This window comes from Papilio polytes, unplaced genomic scaffold, assembly GCF_000836215.1.
Source record: "Papilio polytes unplaced genomic scaffold, Ppol_1.0 DF822178.1, whole genome shotgun sequence".
Classification (NCBI taxonomy): Eukaryota; Metazoa; Arthropoda; class Insecta; order Lepidoptera; family Papilionidae; genus Papilio; species Papilio polytes.
The window spans coordinates 2,435,774-2,455,241 of NW_013527026.1; positions in this window are offsets into that span (position 1 = coordinate 2,435,774).

Sequence of the window (19,468 nt, forward strand, 5' to 3'; positions counted from 1 at the left end):
CGGCGTCTTGCACTTCCACTCCTTGGATTGTGTGAGTGAAGGAGTTAGAGATGTACTTCCCATTCCTGGTCCACCGTACGCTGGTCACTTTGGGTTTGGCATCAACTTTGCATTCCATTGTAGCGGTGCCGTCTACTTCTATGCGAAGAGGATTCTCTGGCCCAATTTCCACTCTTGGAAAATCTGTAAATAAAAGAGAATTTATAGCAAATTATATAGCATTGAATTTGAATCTAGTTCAAAGCTAATTAATTATGAACATATAAAACGGATATACTTTAGTAACAGAAGTTTACTTAAAATTAGATAAATCAATGAAGTATTTTCTATATACGTTTACTTCGATTACGAACAGAAAAGTAGATAGCGACGGACGTATAACACGACCTTACTCAAAATAAGCTTTCGTTTAAAGTTCACAGAGTTCAATCAACTTAAATAAATAAGTTGATTTGATTGGAGTGTTACAACATTTATTCAATAAGTAAATGTTTTAAAGGTAATCAGTGTATGGCATAACTTCAAACGCCTGTGGCCGATTTTCACAACATCAAAAATGGATCAAACATAAAGTAAAAGTTTGTAGACGGATGTGCGCGCAATCGGTGAGCTATAAAACTACCTCGCAGTCTTCCGCTAACATCTTTAAATCAAAACCTGCGCAACTATTTCACAATCTCATTGATTACATTTAACCAGAAATTCTTACGAGTAACGGATGTACTGGTGTTCCAGTTACTACGTGCGCCGACGCCGACAGGCAACAGGCGAATGTTTATGTCTGTCGGAACTACGTCCAATTTAGAACATACATCGCGCTCATTAGCGGTTCGTGCTTTTCATTCGGGTCAGTTGATGCCAGTCTGGAGGCTGGCGGATAAATAAACAGGTATATCACAAGTACGGATAATCTAAATATTTACAACGCGTCTGTACATTGCAATGCGGCGGTGTACGTTGCCCGACTGAATACCGGATAAGTCCCGTTTGATTTTTTCTACACTTTCTTTGTGAGTGATCTAAAGGAGTTATTTAGAGTTGATTTCAGGGCAATCTTTGAAGTTGCTGAGATTCAAAGCAGATCAATTTAAAAACTTGCTAAGAATTTTGTTTAAAATTATGCCAATTTTCATGACATCAGTTTAGTTTTTTATAACTGTATTTATGAAAAGTAGAGTCAATATACGCCACAGTACCACAGTTAGTTTTGATTGGCAAAGAAACCAAAATCACATAATACGCGCGACTACATTATCGGTCGATTAAAAGTGTGTACAGTACGAGAGAGCACACGTATGGTATACCTAACATTAAATATTTCTCAAACCGATTCGTTATACGCGTACGTAAAATGTCAAATTACGAAAGAATCAGAAGATTCTGACCAGATGCAAGTCAGTATTATCATTATGACGTTTATATAGCTTTAGGAAATTACAATTCTAACGATTTACGTTAAACGTATTTTTTTAGGTAATAAAAATAAATTGAACGCGCGATTGGATATAGGTTAAATGTGCAAGAGTTTTATGAACCTATTGCAGCAATGTTTGTAAACGGTAAATATGCTGAATTTATGTAAACGATAATCGTTTGTATCATAAAATAACGTTAGAATTATTGATTCTAAATATAAGAAAAAACAAAGAATCTTGGTTCAAAATTAATTTTTCCGAGTGGTATCTTCAAAAATTTTGGTCGACTTTTTGTGCATTCTACGCAATCATAGAGCATGTCATGTCGGCTAGGGCTTATATTCTTCGTACGGCATCAGTAGAGTGCTTTACTTAGTCCCCGTGACCTCCTTGTCAGATCCAGGGGAGTTCTTTTGTTTGCAATTAAACCCCCCGTGTGTCTGCATCCCTCATTGTAAGGTTTCAATCAATGCGAGTAACATTCCCTCGTACTAACGATAGGGATACGTGACAGAGTACGTGACATTACCTGAGGTAGAAAAGTAATGAATGTAGTTCGTAGCACTGTATTGCAATAATGGGAGTGTATTATCTCTCAGTGATAGATAAAAATGTAGTTCAGTTCTCAATAAAATTGTACATTATAGGAAAACAAACATCTACGAATCTTGAGCTCAGTTTAGAATTAGGGTTAAATTATTCGAAATCATTGATAATTGAGAAATAATAACTTAAATGTTGTATATCTTAAGGAGGTTTTCAGTATTATATTCTTAAATGTTTTCTTTGTGACAAATATCCAGTCGTATTATTTGAAAGAATTATTTTAAATTAAGATTAGCTTTCTTAGTATAAAACATTGCGGTGAAGCGGTGCTCCTGCATATGGATTGCGTCAGGCCACAGTTGGTATATTTTTAGCGAAATAAATATTTGACCATTTGGTATCAGAAATGTAATGCTGTAAAAATATGGTTGTTATTTATTATTTTTAGTAAACTTTGTTGTATTTTGATTTCCTAGTGAAAAAATAGCTTTTAGTTGTTTTATAAATTATTATACTTTTTACTCGTAATAATTTTATCGAGCGAAAGGCGTTGGATCTCAGTCACCTGCCGACCGGTTCAGCTCATTTGAACGCAAAAGCGAACCACAAATTAGCATGCACCGCGTGTTCGCTTAAACAATTTTTGCTACATTTTACATTTTCTTTCCGATTACGTTGGTGATTAATAAATAATTATTCCAACACAGCGAATTTAAATGAAGTAATTTAAACCGCTGTAAATTTACGTTAAATTTAAATTGTAACTTTAAAGTCAATCAACCCCAATAAGTTAAGTTCTGTACATGTTGTGGCATCAGGCGTGCTCTAACGGGGATCATGCCTTGATCGGCCAACACCGCCTGCCTAAGCACGACAAGTAGCACGTCTTACCGAGTTAGACAAAGACAAATTACCTGTATATATACTAAGTATATGTTTAAATATATAACAAACTAGTTTCATATGTATCGCCTCGCTAACGACAACAGTATGCCATGACTACCGTGATATCATAATATTAATTAAAGAAGCACTCCAAGAAGAAGAATAATATAGTGCGATAGTAGATATTAATCTAGCGACGGGATCGTTAATTATATGGCTAATTTATTATTTACAAATAAAAACATACAAATGCATATGTGATCGTTGACTGACAAGTCTCAGGCAAAGATGTCAAGGCCAGAGAGGTGTGGAATCTTAGCCTAAGTACGTATGACTTACAATTGACGCTAAGCTGTACGGTAGCGTTGTACTGTCCGCCGGCAGACATAGCGCGGTTCCATACCACGCATCTGAAGAAAGCCCCGTCATCTTCTCTACGCGGTGTCAACACCAGCGTGGCTACGGAAGGCTCGGCGCGCGTACGTCCATGCTCGAGCGACGCCTCCAACGCGCCTGGTGAACCCTCGCGGTACCATCTGCAAAAACACCAATCTTAGTAATCGCAGTAGATTAAGTATAGAACAAAAGTTGTAATTGAAAACATCTGTTGAATTTGCTGGGTGCTTTCCCAAAATTAGGTTTTACTAATTTTTTTTTGACATGTTTGGCCTTAAACGGCCCAACCAGGTGCGTTTGGAAACAACGGATACAATTTTAGAAATTGTTAGTAAATATTACTTATACATAAAATAAAGCAATCGGTGCAAACCCGGTGGGATTTGCCAACCACCTGCAAACTGTTGGAAGCAATTTATTAGGGTTGTACACGTAAAATAAATTATTCAGTAAGATTTGTGACCTAATACCGAAACTGTCATTCCTTGCCGCATTTAAAACCTGGGAAGTTAAGAAATACCAGCAGGGTAAAAGCAATTAATCCTAAGGTCAAGTGAACTTCTAAGAAAACATCTTTGAATACATTTAAACTGTTATACCGACTAAATAAAAGAAACGAGCTTGAAAAAGTTTGTATCCCCGCTGAGATTAATACAAGTTATTTTAATTAAAACTGGAGTTAAATGTTCTCTTATAAGAAATCTTCAGTATTTCTCAACTTTAAATAATTTAGCGATATATTTAAACAAATAACGTGAGTAAACAACAAACAGTAGATGACTCAAAGGCTTAACAAGCTGCAAGTGATGTATTAAAAACGTAAATTTAAAGAATTAGCTGTTCCCGTACGCTTCATTCTAATAGTATAGAAGTATAGATATAGGATAGAGAGTCTGATTAATGAAAACGATTTTAGGCTATTAGGTTACAAGGTTTCAAATTACCACAGTTCCTTCATACATTTTAGACAACTTCTTAGTATCTCAATTGGTACTTTGTACTATTCGAATTTATGTTCTATTTATGGAAAGTTTATTGTATTATTATAATTTTAAGAATGAGATATCAAATTTTTACTTACATGTACTTAAGAAAAGTTTTTTTTTATTATGTTAGATAGTAACACAGTATATTGGGACTTGAAATAAAAAGTTTACAAGGCAGGGAGTTTATTAGTAAAACAACGATATTATTTAAACTAATAAAAATATAAAATTGTGATATGTACCATACAGTTGTTGTTTTAATAAATGGTCCCTAATGGTGGAAAGTATATCGTAATAAACGTAACTATCAGTGTATTTGGACAAAGGATTTATCGGCCATTAAATCAGCTTTTATTGAGTCCCCCAACTCCATTCAGTAAACTATTAGGTTTTAAGTGCGCTACAAGATTTCGTGGATTTGATACTGATATTACGATGATATCGGTTTATTTTAACGTTTGTGTAGATGTTTATTTTATTTTTTTGTACAAAATTATCAAACGTTTTATACCTAAAGCATGTACTTTTGCTCTAATAAGCTTTAAATTCCCTTTTTAATAATAAATACCCCATTAAGTAATTTTTAATTATTAAAACGCTTTATTAAATTGAATGCATTGTTTTAGTTAACAAAAAAAGTCTATGTGTAGAAGAGAACCCTGTATAACTGTATCAGTAGACCGCATTCCCTGATGATCTACAGCGTTAATTAATTACAAGTGCATTCGTTATGCAGAGAGCCAAGCAACAGATGTTTCAACATCCTCACAGACGGCCTTACTTAGAGTTCGTTTAACTTGCAGTATAAAAACAGAACAAACGTTTAATTACATTGTTATAATGTATCTTTGTATTGAAAATACAGTAGATTTTCGATACAAATGTACATTATAAAATATATTATATTAGAAATTAACTCTAAATAAGTTTGATAAAAGACGCACATTTAGTAAAGAATTCAAATTGTATGAAGGTATTAATAAAAAAATAGACGTATATTTCCACTGACGTAGCCTGTACAAAATACTGTCATCCTTGTTATTCTTTTCAAACCACAGATAACAATATGTTTGTCCTTTATTCAAATCCAAAACATAAAATTCAATACACTAATTTGTCTATTGTGTTCGTATAAAGCTTCAATACCCAATTACATTTAATTAGTGTTTGATAGTTGTCAATAACAAGATCAGAGATTGCTCATGAGCTAGAGAATGTTGAATTAATTACAACCAGTTATTTCAAGGTCTTTGTAGATGTGACATGTATGGAGGGAATGGATGGTAACGGTATGCGACAAAACAAGACGCCATTGATAATGCATTTGAATTTGTAGTAATTGCCATACTCAAGAGAGATGAGCGGAAACTTAAGTAATCCCTTAGTGTAGATTTTTCATATAAAATTGTCACAAAACTATTTTAAAATTTTATAACCACATACTTCGATACTTCCTATGTAAACTATGGTATGTCTGAAACACATATTTTGCAAGACAAAACTTTAAACTTTGATATTTCTTGTAATCAAATAACATAATATTTTATCTATTCAAATTCTTTGTATCAAGCGATGACGCCATGTGTAAACTAAAGGGGATAGACGCGTCACGTGTTTTATGGTATTGGTAGACAAAACTCGCAGCTGTCTGCATAAAAAAGTTCTCTCATCTTTGGAAAAAAAACTAATAGGGACCGACAAGAGTGATGGGGTAATGCATTGTGAATGGGGAACTATTTTTATCAATTTTAAGCGTCCGAGTATTTTAGATTAAGGTGTTAATATTAGAATATTAAAAATGTAACACTTCATAAATAACGTTTTTTTTTTAATTTGTATATCTCGTTTTGAACATCATTTCGTGCTGTAAGAAGTTTTCACTCTTTATTAAATTATTAAGTAAAATTGTACTTTTTGCTGGTTTAAATACCTCATTATAAAGAACATTACTAAGTGATACAATACAGTTCTCTCCAGAAACCACACAAGAATTCGGAAAAAAGTATTTTCATAAAATGTCGAGTCCTTATGCTATTCTTGTTCTCGTCTTTGTGTAATTTATCTTCATCGATGATGCATATAGAATATTATGTAGAGAACCAAAATATTTTAAAACGTAATGTTTAAGAGCACAGCTATTAATGTCCACATATAACTGTCAGTAACGCAGTTAAAGAGTAAGTTGGGGTTCGAAAATTGTCGATTTAAAGTACTGAATACATTTAATATTATCTGAGAGAGTTCACATTAACAGTACCGAGTGGCATGGAGAAGTGCTTTACTATGTAAAAGGTTTTTTTCAAATAAGTTGATGGCGCGTTTTGAAAGCTTATTGAATACGTCACAGGAAAACACTTTAAAAGTATTAAATCCTGAGAATCGTTTAGTAAAAAGTTAATACGCTCTACTAAGTTATATTTTTGCATTTAATAAATGAGTACAAGTAAAGGCCTTCTTGACTTTTTAAATAATTTAAATTAAATTTCTAAATCTGGATCAAGGTAACCTTTTGCCGCCCTTTTTTTGTCTTTCTTTATTTACCCTTTCTGTGTGCTCAAATACCGGAAACAATTATTAAGTTTTTGTGCACCCTGTTATGTTAAACCTAGGATTCCACATAAAAAATACGTAAGTAACAAATATGCCACTTTACAAAATATTTCATTAATTTCTCAATAAATAATCTAACAAATTTAAATATTTAAAGTTTTGTTAAAAGGCTGGTTTATTTAGCAAAAATGTCTAAACTTACTTGATAGAGGGTTCAGGGGAGCCGCCAGAGCTGGAGCACTGCAGCCTGAGCTCCTGCTCCTCGTGTGCAAGGGCCCTAGGGCCGGGCGTGAGTCTCGGAGGTTGCGGGGGTGTCAACACGGTGAGCGCGTGGCCCTGGGCGTGTAGCGTGCGCCCCGACCCGCCCGCCTTCACCCGGCACTCGAACCGCCCGTTGTCACGCTCGTACGTCACGTTGGATACCAGTAGATCGAAACGACCCTCCGATGGTGCGTATTTTATTCTGTGGAAATCGAAGTTTATTTAGAACTATGATGAAGATTTTTGAATCAATATAGGAAACGAAAAAGTATCATTTTGTGACATCTATACACAAATATGTTGATTAAGCAAAAGTAAATACATAAATCTGATGATTTACAAGGGTTTTCTAACATTATCGTTTTAATATGTCCTGAAATCTGACGCCATTCGGTGTGGTAATAAAATTGATTCCAATAACATCAACAAATTCGAAGCACACATTGCTATTAACATTTCACACAATATAATCATGTTTTTGGGTCAAACGCTTCTGTCAACCCGTCAATTAAGATCCAGTACGGGTTTTATTAAATTGTATCTGTTGTCGCATGTGTTTGTTAAACCGTCGCTCCCAATTACCATCTTTATACACAACGAATATCGAATGTCCAGTTAAATTAACGTCCCGAATAAACCACTTAAAACAATATCATACCATGATTAAATAAATTGGTCTTATAGAATTCTTTGTAGGAGATTCACCTATAAAAGTCGACGTCACCAATGTTAATTTGAATTGGCCGTTTTCCTAAAATTGCAGTGTACTAAGAAATTACAGTATAGCTAAACCACACCTTTTCAATGTTGCCTGCTACCATACGTAAGACTGTGTGCATGCAATTATATGCATAGTTTAGAATAAACATACCTTAAATACGTTCAAAGCAAATGGTAAATAGTTATGAAATATAACAAGCCAAGCGATGCTAATAACGTAAAATTATTTTAATAAGTGTGACCTACTTAGTAACAATGAATTCATATTTAACTAAGGTATGCTCGTTCTTAAAGTTATGACTCACGACTTATGTTAACAAGAAGAGTTTCAAGTGAATTAAGTGAAGTGGCATACTTATGTGTTGATAGATCCTATGGGTTCTAGTAAGTGGGGCCTCATATTATAAGCAATCTAATCATACTATAAAGAGAAAAAATTTGTATTTTTGTATGTATTACAATAATTCGAAATCAACTGGGCCAATTTCCAAAAAGTCTTTTACCATTAAAAAGCTACGTAATCAGTGGACGAAATCTAGCAACGGCTAGTAAAATACACAAATAATATTTATGACTTTCCAATACATTTTAAAAACCAAAATTCATTTGACCTTTGTTGGTTTCCATCTACCCACGAAACGGTTTTAAAATGTTTATTATCTTTGCTTGACGTGAAATTGTGATATATTTTTGGCAACAATTAAATTTCTCTTATATTGTTATGTACAAGGACAAAGTAATAATTTTGCATAGCTGTTATATTTTAATGTGCGAATTGTCACGGTCACGTACATTTCATAGTGGCATTGGATGCGTAACACGTACTATACCGGTGAAGGTCGGAAATGCACATTGTATAAACGCATACAAAGAGAAAACAATGAAAAATAATACAATTAACAGAGTTAACAATAGATGGCAGTGAAATGGTCCTAGACCTAAGTATATATAGTCTTACAATTGGCACGTAAGGATGTGTGTATAAGAATTTATAATGGTCAATGCAAGAAATAGAAAAACAATTATTTTCCAATAAATAGCTATTCAAACAGATATAGCTTGAAAAAAGTAAGGTTATACGGAAAGAGGTATAGAGATGGCTTGCAAGTGCAGACTTTGAATAGAATATTAACATCAAGTATTATTTATTGTTTGCTTGAAAAATATGATTTCGATGATGGTTTTGTATAACTAATTAGATGCCTTTTACACACGCCTTCTTCACACTTGTGGATTCATAAATAGGTAGAAGCTTTGCTCTTACATATGTATTTACAAGCTTTCATGTTTATTGATTACAGGTACTTTAACAGACTCTTCATTTCAAAAACCTTTTCTATTTATGTCTTTGAAACCAAAAAGCTACTTTTCTGCAGCGCTTGTGCATAATGTAAAAACTTTTATAAAATATGAGGAACGTTTAGAGGGAAAGGACAGTTTTTATATCAAAACTAAAGTAAGAGAACAAAGTTTTAATGTACAGCAGGGAACTTATATTTCCACTTATATATCCATTTTTGAAAAAAGTCAATTGCGCTTACTATATTAGGGTGCATATGTACGTGAAAAATTATAGCTTCTGTGCTGGCTTTATGTACGACTAGTTGTTGCTCGCGACTTTGCCCACGTAAAATTAAAATAATGGTATAACGTAGCCTATGTTACTCAGTGATAGCATAGCTTTTTAATGGTGCAAGAAATTTTTGAAACCGGTAAGGTAGTTTTCGAGTTACTGGGACTTGAATTTAATTCTCTCTCTGTACGCAGAGGCGTAACACGTAGGATATAAGTATACAAGTTTGTCTTTCTTAGTAGCTTTAGTATCGAGCATTGAATCGTGTGCGTGGGCATACCATCACGTGTGAGAAGCCTATTTATTCAAGTCGTGCGCCGCCGCTCGATTGTACAATAGTTGGAAGATCGGACCGAAAAACGTTTAGAATTTTTTTTACCATATATTCGCTTTGAAACGGACTTGATATCGTCCGACTGTACGCCTGACGGATCAATGTAACAACTATATGAATATTTTGCGTTCAGTCAATCAAAAATAGCAGATAGCCACTTGCTTTTTGACTATGTATGACCTAAAGAGCGGATGTAAAATCTTAAGAGAGATATAGGGAGATGGGGTATTTGGCAGTAACATTAACAACTAACAAATTTACTAGAAAGAAAATTAATTGTCTCGTCAAAGATTTACTGGAATAGCGTCATCTGGAAGTCTGTTCATCAGCATGCCAAGAAAGTACATAATAATAAAGTACTTACTGGTAGTTAGTCTCTAGCGGTATGTTGCCAATGGCGACATTGTCATGTCCACTGGCGGTGTTGCGCACCCAATAATAAGTTAGAGAGTCGGGACCGGGCGGCAGGCTGAAGCGACACTGCAGCGTCACATCGTCGCCCTCATGCGCGTCGTGCTGCTCATCCTCTGGCAGCGCTGAACACACTGAAGCAAAACACACACTATAAAGACAATATCAACACACACTAAGAACTTAATTAAGACATAACCCACTCTTATCGACTCATTTATGTTGCGTAAAGAGATTGTGACTTTCGCGGTATAGAGAAAAGATTCTACTAGTGTAGGGATGAGAATCTTTTCTCTAGTAGTAGTAGTAGTAGAACTATCTACTGTTAGGAATAAAATTAGTACCGTGCGGTTCTATAGAATTGGCGCAACTCTAGATTATCGGCATAAACGTCACGTCCCTAGCTGACAGCTGTCAATGTCACTAGAAGTATGGATAGATTTGGCGCGCATCCTAAGTCTTGAAGAGAAGTATTGCTCTGAGTTAAAAGCGATAGTATCAATTAAATAAGTTGTCTAATACTACTAACAACTTTAAACCAAGAATTATAGTTTACTATCTAGCTCTAGTGCGTACTATGTAACTTAAATTAGTAGTCACGAATTACAAATAAGCGTATCAAAATCTATAAAACATACATTTCGGTGCGTATTTATTCAAGTAGCAAAAATATGATAAATGCTTGTTAAACAAAAATAGCATTCAATAACACAGTTCATTTCTTCGTGCAGCAAAATTGATTGTAAACGTCGGAAACATTCAATACCGTGTCTACAAAACATCGTGCATTGAGTCAAATCAAATTGATTCCGCAGAGGCCGATACCAACGATACTAGCAAAGATATTACACAATATCGTAATACAAATTTACAAATGCTAATCAATACAGAGTTATTGAGAAATGAAACACAAATGCATATAGTTTTAAAAGTACCATTTAATTTGCAAGCCATCAAGGACACTTACCGCAAGGAGAGTAATTAAAACTTGATTTCGAAAATTCTTTTAGTATAGTGATAGTTATAGAAATACGGAATGCTCAGTTATGTGAATAGGTAATGATTAAATCAGATTACAATTTTATGACCACAAGAATACCAGCGTGAAGTAATCGATTTATTAAAATACTGAGCATGGAAACAGAAAAATCTGACATAATCGGACAGTTGTGTTAATGCCTTGGTGTTGTTATTTTAGGTTTCCTCGACTGTTATATCCACGTCCAACCGCAGAAAGATGCTATGCAATAAACTAATACCACAAAGGACTAAGGTCTACAAAATTTAGGTCAAATTTTGTTATTTCAAGAAACAGCCTATAGCCAGATTGCATCACAATAGGTTTGTTAGAAGTGTTTCCTGGTTAAAAATGCCACAAAAATTTACGTTACGAAATATCTCTTTTATAACGCACTTTAAAAACCGTAGAATTTATGAACAGTATACGTTTGCCATAAAATTTAACTGCATGGCAAAATCGTTGGGAGTGCTTTGGTTCAGGTAGGCCAGCGACCTTTGTGTAGTTTGAAATTTAAAAAAAAACGAACAGCACAAACGAAGCTTCAAGTTTTTTGATACGATTTCCTGCGTATTGTCAATAAATCGACAACAAAGCGAATCGGATTGTAATGGATTCACAATGGTCTTTTTAATGTTTAAATAGATGGCGAAGAAAGGAAATGAGGACAATTGGGACGGTCAGTACTGCATTAAATGAGCTGTAATGCAATACCAATTAATGGTTATGTATTATGATAATTAATATGCATCGTCAGCTTATTGTCCTGTTGCTAGGTTCACGAAAGATAAATTTGTTTAGTCATCAACTTTTTTAGTCAGTTGTTCTTTGGAGGAAATCTCAACGATCACTTATTAAATTACTCTACATGAGACTTTTTAATCTGTATTTGGTTCCAAATTTGATAGATTGCATTAAAACTATGTTTGCTATAGCTGGGCTCCTGTGTTTTGATTGAGGAATTTTGTTTGTACAGACGCGTAACGACGCATCCGCATCTCGTGTATTTATAGAGGCCTGATATAACTCTCTACGGAACCCAGTCTGACTGAATGTTGCTAAAATTCAAAATACAGTACGATGCCTGCCCATAGACAACTGAGCTGTACCAGGTCAGATTATTTATGCCCTCCGATTATGAGAACAAATTTTATTCTCCTCAGATATTCGTATGTTAGATTTCCATAAAAATAAGATATTATTTAGGAAACATCTTTGTTCTTTACTTTATTTCGTAGTTTAACGATAACGAGCCTGTTTTAAAATTGTATGTCACGATTCATTTATTTTTTTTATATTAATTGATCAAATCAAACACTCGAAACTATCGGTTGAAACTAACTTTTTACTAAATTGGCCGTTGCTAGTTCCGTTTTCTATTGTCATTATAAACAACTCGTAGAAACAAAATCCAAACTCAACCCAGTTTTAATTACGTACAAAACTTTGTCACGGACCACTTGTAACGTTCTACTAGATTAATCTTTGCTTTATAGAGAAAGTGATTAAAAATTGGTTATGAAATTGGAAAGTACGTTGGTTGTAAGAGAATTATCGAAGGTAAAAAAGCGGAGGAAAGGAGAGCGGATAGGGGGGGAGGCGCAGGCGCGGCTGGCGGTCAATGACACGGGGTCGCTGCCGTTGAGCTGTGCCGTCACTTTCGAAACCAATGCTGCCAACTGTCCGCCGTGGACTTGGACATGTCTTTTTCAACAAACATTTAGTTTAGTACGACAGATTTATTTGGTCTCGTTAGTATATTTACAAAGCTATTGTTAACTGCTTATTAGCGCCCGTCATGTATGCGATTTCAATAATATTTATAAACAAGATTACTTTGCGGTACTACAGCTACTAACATAATACATCAAGTTCGATATATTAGATGGAAAATATCAGTTAAAATAAAACTTATAAAAGTGTCCGTATTTCAGTATGAAAGTATTGTTACCTTTGTATAACTGGCTGCCGCTTGTGTTTGCTTTATCTCAACGCTTTATCAACTTCCAAAGTCACCAGAAAGGTCTTTACGTTGCCCTCATTTCTTAAGAGCTTATGGAAAAATTATTATCGAATCTTCAGAAAACGGTTATTAAAAGGTCTCGATAAAAGCTCAGTGTAGTAAAAGAATCGTGGTAATTTTTGTTACTACGATTGGTCATTATTCTTCGTGTATTAATAAAAGAAGTTAAGGTAATTAACGATTTTTAGTCAAATATACAAATTGCTTTTTGTTTATTATATGCTGGTACTGGTTCGACAACATCTCGTCATCATATAAGAATCCATGCAAAATCAATAATTATTGTCATCTGAGTTAACAATTTGTTTGAACTGAAGTTACATTCAGAGACGTTGGGCATATAATTTTAATGAAGGACCCCCTGGAAAAACGACATAAGCAAGTGTTATCCAATAGATGCAAGATGTGCTTAAACGTAATTACTTGTTGGGGACTGTTAAAATAAATATTATGTTACTAAACATAACGATAATTCCATCATCAACTCTACAAATGACTTATGACACTTTAAAATAAACAATTTGATATTGTATCGATTAGTTATTGACTCTAGATGTTCTCTTTCTGACTTTAGCCATATTTAATGTGTTAAAATAAATTAAATATTAAAGTATAACAGAACCCTAACAAAGCATTGTTTGATAGAACATTAACAATCTCCTGCATTAATCTACAACGTACAAACAAACCGCGGTTTACGTATGCATAAGATAGTGAGAGGGCGTCGGCCGTGGTGCGTTTCAAGGCGATACAGCTAAGCGTTAATATAAATAATAATTAGTATTAATAGGAAATTAATATTTCATCACGTACATAGAATAATAAAACAAGTGCTATTTGCATGACTTTTATATTCTTAAACAACTAAAATTGATTGTTAAATGTTATGACAAACTAGAATAAGAAAACATTTAAAAAATGCAAAAACTAGCAAATTAATTCAGTTAATAAGTTTAAAAAGTTTATGTTAACATAAAACCGAAACACGTCAGAAGTCTTTACTCTATAAAGTAAACTGATTTGAGATAGAGGAATCAAGTTCAACAGGGAATGGCTTATTGGCTTCTGTATGGCGGGAGTTTTGTTATACAAGGGTATTAGTAAAACAAGCACATAGGACTTTGTTCGTTCCTTTCCTGACTCTATTCTCCAGTAGGCGAGTGTCAACGAAAACACACGTGTTCCGCATTGTTAATAGAGAACGATGTTCAGCCACAAGTGGGAAATAATGATTAGGGTTGATTACACTTTTATCTTGTATTTCTAAAATAAATTTTCTAGTAATTTTTACCAAAATATTTAGAAGTTACTTAAGCAGTGGGCGCAGCTGTTGTAAATTAGGTAGACTGGTAAAGTGTACCAATGCCGGCGTATTTCAGAATTTAGTTTATACAAACACGTTTTCTCTAGTGAGTAAGATGCCTAATTTATTCGCATTTACTCCCAGTTTCTCTTTAGTAGGTTACACCTTAATTATCTGACATGAACTTTATAACTCAAGTGATTTAAGTGTATTTGATATAGTTCGTGAATAATCGTTTTCTGTAACATGCAATAGTCAATGCGAACACCACTTATTTAACACGAAGATATCCATATGTTGTGTAATTATCTGAATAGTTATTACCGTTACTAATACTAATGGTATACTCGTAATATAAAATAATTAGTGTTAGCAACCCTAGCGGTGGCGCTGTAAACGGAGACCGTGGGAGCATGCGGGCCGCACAATGTGTCGGATTGCAGCTTGAGCGCCTCACAGTCGATACACTTGCCAACATTAGCCACTGTTTCCACTGGATACGTGCTCCTCATGTGGGAACGTTGCCACCGGTAATACAATGTTTTATGTGTACTTAAGGACAATAGTATGATCTGACCTACGACCAAATCAATGTTTGATCTCGAACCTGCTTATCCACGGTATTTTTAATTAATTATTTTATATCTATACTGACATAATAAAATGCAAAAACACACTACTTTGTGGCGTAGGATGACACCAATCATAGTATGTTTTTGAATAACTCTTTAATAAAAAGCCCTACACTAACGACACGCTTTAGGCAATATCTTTTCGCGCTATTAAACTTAGGCATAAATAAGTTGAAAAAACCTTCATTTGAGAAAGGGACCATAAACTACAAGCTGTAAACATTAAGGAAGTAAAATTATTAACGGTAAGTTTGACATTTGCAATTGAAAATTTGACAAATGTAAACAATAACATTTTTAATAATTTCATGCGGATGAAGCCGCACGGGATCAGCTAGTATTTTATAAAAATAATGCTATTGCAATCGAACACATGAACAATTACATTAGCGTGACAATGATAAACTGTTGCACAGCAAAGAAGTCTAATAAGATGAAGATACTCAGCCTTGTTCTAAATGTCGCCATTACATAAACTGCAAAGACGTTGGCACAATTCCTCAAACAGGCGCTTTAAAAACACAACAAAGTTTTGTGACAGACAGAACGCCAAATAAATATGAAAGAAATACTTCACTTCGTCTTTGAACAATAACTTACTAGGCCATCTAGCTTCCTATGGCATTTGCTATAAGCAAAACATAACAAAAACATTTAGGGGCCCTTTACATAGTGACTGTACAATTGAATTACGAAATAATGTTATATAATTTGAACAATACGAATCAGAAATTGATAAATGACAAAAAGTAAACGTGATTTCATTACATTTTGAATCGAAATAAAACAAAATGTTGAAGTTAAAAAATAGAAACTGCTAAATCGAGCGGAACAACTCGATTGTGTTGCCGTACTTGTCCAATCAAAAAGGAAACATAAAACAAGTTTCGTAAGTGAAAGGAATCAAAGTTGTGTGAAAAGTCTCCACTCAACTAGATGGCGCATATCACGACTATCGGCCTCTTGAATTAAAACAAAAAACAGACCTAGTAAATATTAGAGAAAATAAAACAGACAAAATTGTAAGCACTATAAAAGCAAAGAAATCTTATGTATATTAATATCCTATCGCCATTTTCCAACATTGCAGTGCACTGCTTTCCATAAAGTTCAATTTCTACTCCAATAAAATGTATAATTTCAACAAGGTAATAAAAGAAACAAGCTTCTATACTTAAACGTTTATATTAAGCCGGGAAAATACAGAAAGCTCGTTAAATATAATTGCAAAAATAACTTACTTTCAATAAAGAATTGAGAGCGTAAGCAGTCGTAAATAAATACGAAATACTACCGTTAAACTGTTTTGCACAGTAATTAGTGTTACTTAGATATTCTATTTCTGTCATCTCAGACTTAAATGTTGACCTCAGCAGCGGTGAAGAAATTTAGACGGTAATTAGAAGGTAATTTGGTTCAAATTAGAGTTAATTTACAATGTAATTTACAGAGATAGAACTAGAAACTGGCTTGTACGATTAGCTACTGTATAAAATAATAAGGTATGCAAGTGACAAGTGGGTTACAATTTGTAGTATGCAGACACTACATGGTGAGTTACCGTTCATTGTAGTGGTCACGCTTCGGCTGATGCGAGACGTTATTTTAATGACGTAAAAGTTTACGTCATGTAAGATTTATGTAGTGTCAATTGCCTGCAACAGTATCCCTTTGACATAAACGTGATTCCTTCCAAATATAATTAATAGGAATTCGCTGAGTTAGTTTGTAACTTTGTCGTTTCCCGCTTTGTGCTATTTTTTTTATAAGCCTTTCTTGTCATGGCAAATACATATGGAGTTTTACAATAATTTAAAAATAAAGAACAAAACTGTCATGATCCCTCCATTTTTCTTCATTTGTCTCTATCTTTTGTCTATTAGAATACAGTAAACATTATAATTTCGATGAGCAAGATTATAATGTAGAACGCAGCATTAGCAAAGTGGGTTGCATTAAATAAAAGCATTGTCGTTTGTTTAAAAAAGGACAAAATTGAAGTTTTTAGTGTACATATGTTTCTTACGTTAATGTTTACATTTAACAGTACAGTTGCCGTCAAGTGTTTTATTGCGCAATTTCACACGTTGTTCGTCACACCTTTTTCATTACTGCTTTCACAATGTATTTGAACGTGTCAAATAATATCTCTTTTTAGTTAAATGTAGTGAGAGAAAAAATCGCTTTTCACTTTGGATGGACATTGCGCAGCGAACAGTTACAATAAGAAATATAACTTAGTGTAGTGTATGTTGCTATGAAATGTTTTCGACCTATTTCATAATAAGCGTCAAACATTTCACAAAAAAAGGGTAGGAAATAAACGTCCTCGAATGTATTCTTATTGCCCTTCTGTATCCGCATTAGCAGTGCGAACGATGCCTTTAGGTTTGTTGGACAAGCGGTCAATTGATGTCGATAACGGTCGTGACAGATTGTCCGGAGTCCGACGTGTAAACTGAGTTACCCTGAACACGGAACCTATGTAGTACATAAGATAATTTACCTAACATTAGAGTCTATTATTAACTCAGTAGAAAACTTTTATACAACTAATAAGAAAAAAGAATTTAAAAAGTGCAGCAATCTAAAATATAACTGTAAGAAAATATAAAGTATTAAAATTTTAAAAACCCCAGGAAACTCATTAATTTAAGCTTATCTTTGATCTAAGGAGGTCGAAGCAACGAGCCACTTAGATTATTAACTTCAACTTTAATAAATAATTATTCTGCAATGTTTTTAACAGTTATTAAGCTATTTATACTTAACACAAACAAAACTAGTAATAAAAATTTGAATTTACTTAAATTAAATAACTAATTCATATTTAGCTATACCCTGGTGTATATTTAAAAATCTTAACAGTTATATAATTTCAGTCGTGAATATAATCTTCCGAAAGTCACAAAATGGTGATCAATTTAACGCATCGAGAACGAAACAATTTTGTCGAAGAAGAGTAATTGTTTGCGTGTACCGTGCAACTTGAACGCATAACGTAACGTTACGTGCAATGACTTAACAGTAAGTGAATCTGCATAATCCATTTAACGCAGCCCGGCCTGGCCCCCAACTATGCAAGCTATTGTGTAACAGATTGCAATAGAAGTGCCCTATTTAAGGTTAATAGTTTAGCGTTACATCTATCAAACCTTCTGCTGTGACAATTAATAAGTAAAACGGTAAGGCTTTTTTATTAGCTTATTCTATTATATAATTTTAAATGTGTTAATTTCATGTCCAAGTTTTTAGATTTTATACAGTTTACTTTTTCGAGTTTCATTTGAAGGTTTCCTGCGATATAAATCAATGTAATACACGTTCCAAAGGCACGTTAAAGCATTTCGATTGTTAAATATGAAGGGGCTACCTGCTTTAACGATGCATTGTTATGGATCGTTTGGCAATACTGTCCCTCCACCTGCCGCGCCGCGGGCCCCTGCCAACTGATTTGGCCGTCTGCGGTTCCAAGCACGTGCCCTGTGTTTTTAAAAGCCTTTGCTCGCCTTATTGGCATTTTAACCTGTTTCGATTGCAGCTGTAATGTACATTCGACCTCGAAAAAAGGACGATACAGCATTTATTTTAGAACAAAACATGTTTGTGGCCAACATTATGAGTGAAACAAGAACAAGTTACGAGTAATGGTATTTAGGATACATTGAAAATTTATTTTTGGTTCAAAATTGTTGTTTATTGTAATACAGATTAAAACAGTCTCATCGCCTGTAGGCTAGATCTCGCACAAATAATTGAATGTGAACGTTCTAAAAAGAAAATGATTAGGACTTAATGCATTTCGAAATTAGTAAAAAAGATCAAAGTTCCGACGAGTTATCGCCTAAAGAATTACTAACTACTTCACAATCCTTAAGAATCAGAGCCACTAAAGTACTATAGCATCCGTGTACATGTTCTCATTTTGAGGACGGTCCCACGTGTTATTCACATCGTTTTGCTGTTAGTCCTTTTTAATTACACCTCACTGTTACGTGGTGAGTCAGGATTCCCATGTGTAATGAGTGTAAAGACGGTCAAAGACCTTTCAAACGGTCTCCGTACAACCGCCACGACTTCCCTTTGATATTCAAAGAAGGCTGGCAGTTGCCTTAGGGTGGGTACACACAGCAATGCAAACTTCAGGCACACGTTTCTGAGACACGCTAGTATGAACACCGCTTTTTGTCAATATCATACTTAAAACAGTTGCATACGATTTAATTGAATTTCTTATAATCTGCTTTAACTTTCTATTTACAAGTATGTTGAATGAATTACAAGAGTAAATTGTGATGTGAAATTTTAAACACTCGAGCTCGATGCGCGGTGGGCAAAATTGCGTATTTTAATTTCGTTTGGACTTGGTACAACTTTTCAATCTTTCACAAAAATAGTTAAAAACAATAGATGTT